Here is a 12,317-nt window from a genome sequence, read left to right as displayed (position 1 = left end):
CACCCTGAAAAGTACCAGAGAAAGGGATGAGTGGATGGACTGGGAAGAAAGATTCCAAGGAAGAGCAAGGGACAAGAAATAAAGAGAAAATGATACTACTGCAAAAAGTTGTTGGCTTTTCCTTTTCATTACCAGTAAGCCAAAGAAAAGTAGATAATAATCCAGGGAGCCTGGTATAAAGCTAGAAGTGGACAGCAAGCAAGAGAATCAGGAGCACCATACTGAAAAGGGTGCTGGAAGAGCCGTGGGAAGGTGATTCCAGGGACCTTCAAGTCTTCACTCATCTCCACTGAGGAGAAGGGCAGACAACATAATCACTGACATGTAAGAGTTATGGAAACTCCTATTTTCAGATAAAAATATGAACAAGGTTTATTATAGATTGTTTCCTTTTATTTAAATTTCTATTGCAATAATTTTGTGTTAAAAGGGCAAGAATGCTGACAGGCATGTCTATTCGAGGTACTGTAAGGGATACATTGGGGTAGAGTATAGTCTATAAAATAAATTACTTATAATGTTCTGAAATCCATGCCTTCTAGGCCTGGTGAGGTGTCAAAGAGAAACCAGGCACATAGGTAGAAATGATTCCAGGATACAAAATGGGAAGAGGAGGAAGTAAAAAGGACCAGCCTATGAAAGAATTGGGCAAGCTCCAGTTATATTTCAGTAAAGAACAGATGTAATTATTACTTCAAGATTTCCCATAATTCATCATGATTTTCTATTTTTTTATGATTTTCTGCTTTTATTAACCCTTCTAGTAACCATGTATTTCATAACAAAAAAAATCCTTTCAAAAACCCCACATTCCTTGAACAGCTAAACAGAGAATTACCACATGACCTAGCAATTCTACTCCTAGGTATATGTCCAAATGAATTAAAAACAGGGATACAGATACTTATGCACCAATGTTCATTTCAGCTTTATTCACTATTCAATGTCAAAAAGTGGAAACAACTCAAGTGTCTGTGGATGAACAAAATGTGGTACACACATAATGAAATATTATTCAGGCATAAAAAGGAATGACATGCTGATACAGACTACAACACAAAAGAACGTAAAAACGTGCTGAATAAAATAAGATAGACACAAAGGAGAAATATTGTATGATTTATGAAATACCTAGAATAGACAAATTTATAGAGAGGAAGTATAACAGTGGTTATCAGGGGCTGGGGTTGGTGAAATGAAAAGTTATAACTCAATAGTTCTCAAGTTCTCTTTAGCATGATGAAAAAGTTTTGGGATAGACAGTAGCAATGGTTACACAAAATCAAACAAATGTAATTAATGCAACTGAATTGTATACTTAAAAATGGTTAATATAGCACATTTTATGCCATATGTATTTTACCACACGAACACACAATTTTTTTTTTTTTAACACACAGGAGCTTCTGTTTATTAGAGATTCTAGGGCAGGGGACAGTTTGATAAACAATATTTATTGCTTTCAAGGAGGGGAATCCAAAATTAGAAGAGAATGGGAAGGCCTCACTCCTGTGCCAGTTTCTTTTAAAAAAGTCTTAGAGGAGTTCTTCAAGAAACTAGATGTCAATGACTCTTTAAATTACATTTCCAGCCCAAGCTTCCATATGAACTTCAACTTGCACGTCCAACTACACGTTAGATCACCTCAGATGTAACATGTCTAAAAGAAAGTTCTTAGAAATAAAGGATGAAAGTAGAAATTAGTTAAAATAAATAAAAACAGTAAAAATAAATTTCTATTAAAAATTACACAGGACAAGACGCCTGGGTGGCTCAGCAGTTTGGCGCCTGCCTTCGGCCCAGGGTGTGATCCTGGGGTCCCGGGATTGAGTCTCACATCAGGTTCCCTCATGGGGCCTGCTTCTCCCTCTGCCTATGTCTCTGCCTCTCTCTCTCTGTGGCTCTCATGAATAAATAAAATCTTTTTTAAAAAATTAGATAGGACACTAGCTAGTGAAATTTCAAAATGAGGGGATAATTGAAAGAGGTTATGGTAATAGATGCAGATAAAATTAAACACCTGAAAAGATTTTATACAACTCTATCCCAATATATCAGAATATGTGGTTAAAATATATGATTTTACTGGAAAACACAAATTATCAAAATCAATGCAAGAAGAGGAAAAAATCCCTACAGAAATCAATGATCATTAGAGCTGGAGAAATTTGCTGACTAAAAAACCCTAGCCCATGTTTCAAGGATGAGCTCTTTAAATGCTTCAATCATTGAGAAAATTTGATCATTCTCAATGTCTTAACTGCTCCAAAGCACCAAGAAAAAGGCTCCCCAATTCTTCCTACCAAGTTAGTAGAGCCTAATACCAAAATCACAAAAACAGCACAATAAAGAGAAACCACTGACCAATCTCACATTTTGCACAAAAATCCAAAACCCATAAATAAATTATTACCAAACAGAATTGAATCACATGTTAAAACATGTTATATACCATGACCAAATGAGGAGCATGGCCATATGAGGGATGCAAGAATTATTCAGTGTTTTATGTGGCCATGTAAATAAGCCAAAGGGAAAAACTATCCTGAAAGAAGTTCAAAAGGCACTTGAAAAAGAAAAAGTCAATATCCATCTCCAATAGAAACTTTCAGTAAAAAAAGAAAGAGGATACTTGGTTAACTTGGTCTCAAGCCAGCAACCAGCACTGTGCTTGAGGGTTTAATACTGAAAGCATTTCCATTAAAATCCAGAAGAAGGCAATCACCACTATTATGTAATACAGTTCTAAAAGCAATGGCCAGTGAAATTAGGTAATAAATAAGAAGCATAAAATTAGAAAGGAAGGTGCAAATTATTATTTGCAGATAAAACTAAAGTATAAAGTATAGCTACAAAATCAACTAAACAACCAACTAAAAATTATTAAAAATAGTAAGAGCACTCATTAAGGTTTCTAGTCAAAAAATAATCTAAAACAAACTCAAAAGGGTTTTTTAATATACCAATAATTACCTGGAGGAAAATGCTAGAAAAAATTTCTTTTCAACACCAAATAACACAAAGTACTCAAGCTTTTTCTATTAAGAAATGTGCAAGATAATGCTATACATAAACTATTAGGCATATTAGGAGCATCTAAGATTCTATAATTCGCAATATGAAAAGGCTGGATAAATTACGATGTACAAAGACCTGGTGACACTCAAAATAGCAAAACAAGGCACAAACTGTTCCCCCAAAAACATCCCACAGCTGAGAAAAAGGTTGAGGTGGTAGATTTTAGCCTGAATTATTTATAATTAGCACCTCACAGGACCAAAAAAGGGAAAAAATATCCTAATAGCTACTTAAAGCAAGGAACTAACTGTTGAATTTCCTAGCAGTAAAAAATAATTAAAACACACTAAAGTCTTGCTCAGCAACTATCAATTCCAACAGTTTAAACCAGTGGTTCTCCAAGTGTGGTTCAAGACCCTATCAGAGGTACCATAAGGTCAAGACTCTTCTCAAAATAATTCTAGGACATTATTTGTTCTTTTCACTCTCATTCTCTAATGAATGTAAAGTAGGGATCTGCAAACTAAGCTGGCCAGCAGGCCAAATCTACCATGTCCATTCATGTTGTGCCTCTGTGTGTGGCCCACAATACTGAAAATTACTGCATGGCCCTCCACAGAATACCTTTGCTAATCCCTGCTCTAATTGAATGTGTGCTTATACGTTGTGTTTTCTAGAATTTTCTAAGATTTAAAATAAAAACAAGTACAGTTTAGAGGTTAATTCTACTTTTTTTCTCAGTATTTTGACTGTGATTATATATATTATAACCTCATTAATACCCAATAGATCATTTTGAAATTTGAAATTTTCCTTAAATGTACACAGAAACACAACTGGAAATAAGTCACTTATTTTGCAATAATATTTTCAAGTTTTCTTAGTTTTAATTTTAAATACAGAAATGTTCATATATATAAGCCAAATGCACAAAAGCACTTGGAGTCTTCTATAATTTTTTTTGATATTTGATTGAATGATTGATTGATTGATTGAATAGAAAGAGTGAGAGCCAGAGAGCGTGCACACTTGGATAAGAGCACAAGCAGGGGAGGGGGGATAGCAGAGGGAGAAGGAGAAGAAGGAGCAGAATCCCCACTGAGCAGGGAGCCCAATGAAGCTGGGCCCAATCCCAAGACCCTGGGATCATGACCTCAGCCTAAGGCAGAAGTTTAACCGACTGTGTCACCCAGGCGCCTCTGGAGCCTTCAATAATTTTTATGAGTGTAGAGGAGTCCTGAGACCAAATAACTTAAGAATCACTGGTTTTACATAAGGTAATTTGCTTCTGTACAATTTACAATGATAATTTGTTTGAATTTCCACAAGAATGTTTAATATTCTTGGTGATATCACTCATACAGGAAAAGAAAATAAGTTGCTAATAAAGGAAAAAGGGTTGCTTTAAAGTTCAAAAACATTACACATCACAAAATAGAAGCTGAAAAGCACCCAATTTCATGTCCACAGTAAGGATGAACCACAAAATCTTCTAAATAGGCTGCAATCATGTGTTTTATGCTCTGTAGTGTTTCTCTCACATCACACTTGCTAAAGCACAGAAAGTCTATGGTAAAGAGTAGACTTGTAGGATGTGGGGGGTTGATCGAACATTTTCTTTCTGTAGCTCACATACTCCAAAGGACAGTACACGATGAGAACAAGGCAGTAGCCTAGAGATTCTAGAGCTTCTGTGCTCAGTGAGCAATATAGCAGAGATGCATACAAATACTTTAATGAAAACTCAAAACAGAAATTATCTGATACACAGACAATAGCACAGGCTTGCTGTACCGTAAGGCAAGTAATTCATATAAATTACTGTAATCAGCATTAACCTTCTCACAGCCAAACAAAGCAGCTCTGGGGTCAGTTGTATGAAAAAGAAGGGGTAGAGGAAGAGGAGCAGTAGGCAGGGAGGTGCCTCCTAAAGAGCTCCACAGGCACTAAGGACAGAGGGATACTGAAGATGCCCGGCACTTGGCAGGCTCTTGGTGAAAATATTTTAGACTGAGGAGTGCATACACGCACCCTCCTTTCACCTTTGTCATGCCTGAGCTCAGCAGAGCATCGGGGGCATCATAATCACTCCATAAATGCTGAGTAGATGAATAAACAAGTGGTAAAGGTAAGTGGCAAAGGCTGTGACGGTTTTGAGACAGAGCAGCCTCCAATGGAAGAACCTCCAAAACCATTCCTGTCCATGACTCATTACAACCTCTCTGACTAAATCCGTAATATTATCAAAAATATATTTCATCATAGAACTTTTTAGCTAGACGGAACTTCTGGCATAATTTTGCCCAACTCCCTTATTTCAGAAGTAGAGTGGAGACTCCAACCTTGCTCATCTTACTCCCAAGTCCACTGCGCTTTCCACTGTCCCAGGCTACCACTAATTGAACACCTGCTCCATGCCAGGCCAAAGAGACAGAGTACGAAATATTCTGAAGATAAGTTATACAAGAAAAAGGCTCATAAATTTACTTTATTTTTAAAACCTTTTTTAAATTTTATTTATTCATTTGAGAGAGAAAGAAAGGATGACAGGGAAAAAGGGCAGAGGGAGAGGGAAGCAGATTCCCTGGTGAGCAGGGAGCCTGACAAGGGACTCGATCCCAGGACCTTGAGATGATGACCTGAGCCGAAATCAGAAGCTTAACTGACTGAGCCAGCCAGGTGCCCCAAGTAAATTTAATATCAAGTGGGAACCAAATTTTACAGATCATAATGGGAAAAATTAACTTTGTTTTATAAAAATAAAAACTTATGTTACAAATTTTGGGTTTTCAATGCAAGCATATACTATGTAGAACAAAGACTAGAACAAGAAGATTTTTACATTCTTTTTAAAAATTATATGCTAGTATGGTATGGTCTCATTCTGTTTTACTTTTTTACTACATTCATAAAAACAGTAATTTTTGCAAAAATATTTAAAAGCTTCATTGAAGATGTTTCTTACTGACACCTTGAGCAATACACTGGTATTTTTAATGGGAAATAAAATTGTAATTCTTTAAATAAAATTAATTGGTAGGAAAAATACCCAACTGAAAACAGATCTAACTATGTTAGTTTTTAAAAATGAGCAGTAATTACTTCATGCTCTAGAATACTGTAGAGTCAAAGCCAAAGGAAGACCAACACTAGCTCTTCAACTACACACTTGGGCTATAGAACATGATAATTCTTCTCTTTCAATATTGCATGGGTAATTTTTGCCCATTTTTTAAAACAGATTTTTAAATCTGCTAAAAAGTTGAGAGAGTAATATTAAAAATACCCATTAAGTCACTGTTAACAATTTGCTCAATATCTGCTTTCTCCCCCAAGCGATGCATACATGTGCACAGAGTTTTGTTTTGTTTTTCTGACCCATTTAAAAGTGAAAGACACCAAGATACTTTACCCAAAGCACTTCAACCAGTAATTCCCTAAGAGTAAGGATATTCTCTTATATATCTTCAATATCATTACTATACATAAGAAAATTAACAGTAATTCCAAAATGTCATCTAATTTATAGTCTAAATTTAAATTTCCCCAATTTTGCGGTGCCTAGGTGGAGCAGTCGGTTAAGCATCCAATTCCTGGTTTCAGCTCAGGTTGTGATCTCAGGGTCATGGGACTGAGCACCACATCAGGCTCCAAGCTCAGCATGGCTGAGCGGCCTGAGATTCTCTCTCTCTGCCTCTCCTTCTCAGGCTTACTCTCTCTCCAAAATAAATAAATATTTTAAATATTTTAAATAAATAAATAATAAATAAATAAATAAATTTCCCCAACTGTTATTATATTATTCCTCTAAGACAGGATCTATCAACATTCACACATTATTTTTGGTTATGTTTCATTTGGTCCCTCTTCTAAGAGAGTTCCCCTTGTTTTTTCTTCACAACATTAACTTTTTTGAAGGGTTCAGGCTAGTTATCATACAGATTGTTCCACATATTGAATTTATCTTACTATTTTTCCCATGGTGTCATTTAACCTGTTTCATGGTCCCCTATATTTCTGATATACAGGGCCAGAAGCTTTGTTCATTCCAGTGAAACATTTTTGACATGAATATTTCACAGATGATATTGTGACAATACATCCCATCAGAAGGCACAAAATCTCAAGTCATTACACTATTGGTGATGTGAAGCCTCACCACCTGGTTCAAGTAGTGACCACCAAGTCTGTCTACTATAAAGGGACGTTTTGCCCAGTGTAATTAAGTAGTAAGTCAACTGTGCAAGATACCTTGAGTTCATGTAAATATCTTAGTCTCCAACAGCCTTTCACCCAATGGCTTTAATACCTACTGATGATTCTTGATCAAATCAAATTATACACTGAGAGTTGAACCACCATAAAATGCTTAACCTCTACAATGTGTGTTGGTAGGTATGAGGAGAGATATATAACATAATGGTTAAGAAGACAAGTCTAGAACTATTCAATTCTGGCTACATAGTAGAATCCTTGGATCTCTGGAGAGCTTTTTAAAAATACCAGATCAACTAGAATCAGAATGTCTGGGGTGGTATCCAGGCATAGATATTTTTAAAAAGCTATCATGGGATTCTTTTAAAGTGTATTTACCAACTGTGTATCATTTCTGTGCTTTGGAAATAAAAAGCTAAAAGTAACTCTGAGATAAATATTACTAATATTCCTGAAGTAGATACTAGATATTTTGTAAGAATTAAATAACTAAACATAATGAGGATTAAGCTAAGTATTCAATTCAAGAAGTTGGAAAAGTGACAAAAAAGCAAACCCTCAAAATAAGAAATCTAGTACCAATTGTGTACAGAACACATCAACAATAAACAGAGAAAAAAAAAAAAAACACAACCAAAACACACGTTCCCTGAAAAGATTAAGATAGATCTTTGAGTCTGAACTGCTTAGGTCCACTTACATGTGGATTTTTTCAATAAATACAGTATAGTAATGTAAATGTATTTCCTCTTCTTCATGATTTTCTCATTAACATTTTCTTTTCTCTAGCTTTATTTTAGAGTATATAATATATACAACATACAAAAGATGTATTAACTGCTTATGTTATCAGTAAAGCTTCCAGTCAACAGTAGGCTATCAGTAATAATTGTGGGGTTTTTTTCTTTAAGATTTATTCCTTTATTTTAAAGACAGAGAGCACAAGTGGGAGGGGCAAAGGTAGAGGGAGAGAGAATCTCCAGCAGACTTTGTGCTGAGCATGGAGCCTGACGCAGGGCTCGATCCCACAACCGTGAAATCATGACCTGAGCTGAAACCAAGGGTCAGACCCTTAACTGACTGTGCCACCCAGGCACCTCAACAACAGGCTATTGATAGTTGAGTTTTGAGGGAGTCAAAAGTTGTATGTGGATTTTTTACTACAAGGGAGTTGAATGCCCCAACCCCCATTTGTTGTTCAAGGGTCAGCTGTACTTAGGCCCTACCACACAGTAAATGCTCAGTAAGTATCAGTGATTATTATGCATAAATACAATATGTGTATACATGTATACAAAAATATATCTAGGTATATTCTAATAAACACATATATGCACCTAACAATAGAACTTCAAAATATACCAAACCATAATTTAGTTACAGAAGAAATCACAAAGGAAATTAAACACTTACAACTAATAATAAAAATACTTTACCTCAAAATCTATGGACTACAGCTAAAGAAGTATTTGGGGGGAAATATACAGCTTTGAAAACATTTTAAAGAAAACAAGAAAGACTAAAAGTAATAAGCTAAGTATTCAAGAAGTTGGGAAAGGGGCAAAAAAGCAAACCCTTAAAATAAGGAATCAAGTATCAATGATATACAGAACATCACCAACAATAAACAGAGAAAAAAAAAAACACAACCAAAACACACGTTCCCTGAAAAGATTAAGATAGATCTTTGACAAGCAAGAGCTACCAAGAAAAAAGGGAGAAGATTCAAATAATCAAAATATAGGATGAAATGAGAGGCTAAAGTACAGACAAAAGATTTCTTAAGTAATTAAAAAAATATTAAAGAGTATCAGGATTATCTATAGGCTAATAAATTTGAATGGATAAATTCCTATTAAATTATGCCAAACTTGCACGAAAAGAGAGAACTGGAACAGAACTTATGTATTGAGTCCCACATAAGGCTCCCTGTGAGCACAGTGCCTGCTTGAGATTCTCTCTCCCTCTGGCCCTCTTCCTACTCATGCACTCTCTTGCTCTCTCGCTCTCCCTAAAACGAATAAATAAATCTTTAAAAAAAAAAAAAAAGGCTATACTTGAGATTCATCCTAGGATAATGCAAGGCTATCCTTGAATTCTTAGGATGGTTCAACACCACAAATAGATTTAGAGAGAAACCAGAATAAGATAATAATCTCAATCAAAAAAGAATACACATTATAAGTTAAGCAAAAGGCAAAACTGTTTGACTTTTTTTAGTACATTCATAAAACAATAATTTTTGCAAAAAATATTTAAAGGCTTCATTGAAGATGTTTCTTACTGACACCTTGAGCAAGGAGAAGTAGGGTCCCTGCAGGGAGCCTGATGTGGGACTCGATGCCAGGACCCCAGGATCACGACCTGAGCCAAAGGCAGACGCTCAACCACTATGCCACCCAGACGCCTCAGCTTTGCATTTTTGAAAATGAGATTTCAAAACACTGTCCGAAAACTGTGGTTGATAGAAAATTACTATATATCTAATGTTTAATATAATTTCTGAAACAAACATAACTGTCTTCTAGGTGTACTGATCATCATTTAGGGAAGATATGATCGCAGAAATCTGGAAACAGAAGATATTTAGTTCAGAAAGAATGGTTAGGAGAAAGAGTTCTTGGGATTTAAATAACCTAGAAGAATACCAAGAGAATAATCATACAGGTCTGCTTTTCTTAGCCAAAGGGAAATACAGGTACTTTTCATCCAAGGGAAAAGAACTGAAACACAGGCAATGGGCAGGCCTGTCAGAGAAGGAGACTGACCTTAAGTGAGAAAAAAAGTCTCATCCTGACTCTGAGGCTGACCTGGGCAGGCCCTAGAAGAAGCAATTAGATTCAAATCTCAGATGAGATCAAGGATTCCATGCAGATTCTTCCTTCAGAAAAGAGGTGGAGGTGGCCAGGAGATAGAAGGGAGAAATGAAAGGATCAGCGACTCCACATTATCAGGGTACTGGTGGAGGCCTGTCTCCAGACCAGAAAACTGAACAAGATCTCTGGCAGACCCAGCTGGGACAAGACTGCTCTTAAAATTCCTGACGATGAAAGAGGCAGAGCTACATATAGCACCACTTGGCCATCGTGATTTTTCTCCTTCGGAGTTTGCTAACCAGGCAACTATTACCCAAATATCTGATACCAGAGAAAATTTATTTGGGTTGTCCCCAGGCTCCACCCAGTTGGCAGATTTCTGTGTTGACAATGACACTGCTGCCTGGACTGTGGTAAAAGCTTAGCCTTGGAAACCTATGGGACTAGACCTACAAGAGGGGACCAGTCTTTGGCCCATTCTCTCCTAGGGGCTGAGGATGATACAGATCCACACTGTATTCCTAGAAGAAACTACTGGGTCGGACTGAGGTACCCAGAGAAACTTTTCATGCAACAATAGGCACAGGATGCAGATCCTGGGGTGATTCGTCACTTACCAGAGAAATGTAGCTATGGAAGAGACAGGAATGTTTCCCGGGCAAACACGGATATACAATGTGTACATGTGCAATAGGTAACATTTGCTTTAGGTAAAACATGATATTAAAACAAAAATAAATAAATAAACACTTTGGAACACGGGTGTGAACAAGGATTAATAACCATTTGCAATGATGACACACAGCAAAGAACCTTTCTAGAAGTCTTAGGAAAAGTTTACGATATTCTTAAGGTTATGGTTTGTTTCAATAACAAATTTTAAAACCTTAAATGGTGCAAAAGTACCAACATCCTAACTGTAACCAGATTTTATATCACCCGGAGAAGAGAAGCGGATTGAAATATCCTAAAAACATCATGATTTTTAAAAGAGCAAATTGCAATTTTCCTAAATATCAAGAGGGCAAGAAATGAGAAACAGCAATGTGGTTTCACAAACTCTCTATTTAAAGGCTAACAGGGAAGAGAAATTTGTACCACATACTGAGGGAAGGATTAAGGCTGTTCCCTCTGTCAGTCCTAGTAAGGAAGGAATATAAACAACAGTAAGGCTGGAAGACCATAAAAAGAGTAAGGAAAAAACATGCATACACTGGACATGTAAAGGACTCAATGATATTTACTGGTAAGAGAGAAGGAGGAGAATTATAACAGAGGACAAATCAAAAACAGGTCTGGCATCAGAATTTCCCAAACAAAGAGAAAAGTAGATTATTAGTATCCACTCTGGTATCAATTCTGTCATCACTCCCATCCATCAATATTTCCTTGACCTTGTATTGGTACCAACCACTAACAAGAAATCAGGGAATCTTATCCCTTCAACTGTGGAGCCTAAGGGGGCTCAGAGAGGCTCCTGAGGTCTGGCCAAGTTCAAACACCAAAGCTAGGTCTCCAGGAAGTAGTTTTGGGCCAAATACTAAATAAGTTTTAAAGCACTCCTTTGCCTGACTTTGTCGTGCAAGTATCTCTCTCCCTTGGTGATCTTGTTGATGGAGGATTTGGCTATATAGGGTCTTGGTTATTTCCCTCTCTTCTCACAGAGAAGGTATGACTCACAATACTGATGCCATGAAAATATAAATGCACTCTCAGAAGAGGGCCACAGTACCCAACTTTTTTTTTTTTTTTTAAACTTATGATAGTCACACAGAGAGAGAGAGGGGAGCACAGACATAGGCAGAGGAAGAAGCAGGCTCCATGCGCCGGGAGCCCGATGTGGGATTCAATCCTGGGTCTCCAGGATCGCGCCCTGGGCCAAAGGCAGGCGCCAAACCGCTGCGCCACCTAGGGATCCCAAGAATGTACCCAACTATTTTTAAAGAAGAAAGAGAATACATCAGAAGAATGAAATTTCAAGGAATAACATCCAACTGAAATTGCCCAGGCCTGAACAGTGAAATCACTATTTAACTAAGCAGACCACAAAACAAAAGGAACCTGGGTGCCTCAGGTCAGCATACCCAGTGGGCCACTGACGAAGCAGTAGTTTCTTCATTCAAAGAGAATTTCACATTTGGTAAGTCCTTCTGAATTAGTAGTAGCTGGCATCAAAAAGTGACATGTTTTCAGAAAATACTCGCCACCCCAGGTCACTACTTCATCAGCAGTGAAGAAACAGGGTGATCCTTATGTAGTCACTTCCTG

General features: G+C 36.9%; 1 protein-coding gene across 11 annotated transcripts in view; it reads right to left on the bottom strand.

Annotated features, from left to right (window-relative positions):
• Positions 1-12,317, bottom strand: part of DIS3L2 (DIS3 like 3'-5' exoribonuclease 2) — a 346,373-nt gene that overhangs the window by 212,041 nt on the left and 122,015 nt on the right. The gene's annotated exons all lie outside the window — the stretch shown is intronic.

This window comes from Canis lupus, chromosome 25 (assembly GCF_011100685.1).
Source record: "Canis lupus familiaris isolate Mischka breed German Shepherd chromosome 25, alternate assembly UU_Cfam_GSD_1.0, whole genome shotgun sequence".
Taxonomy (NCBI): Eukaryota; Metazoa; Chordata; class Mammalia; order Carnivora; family Canidae; genus Canis; species Canis lupus.
This window is presented reverse-complemented; position numbering and strand designations above follow the sequence as displayed.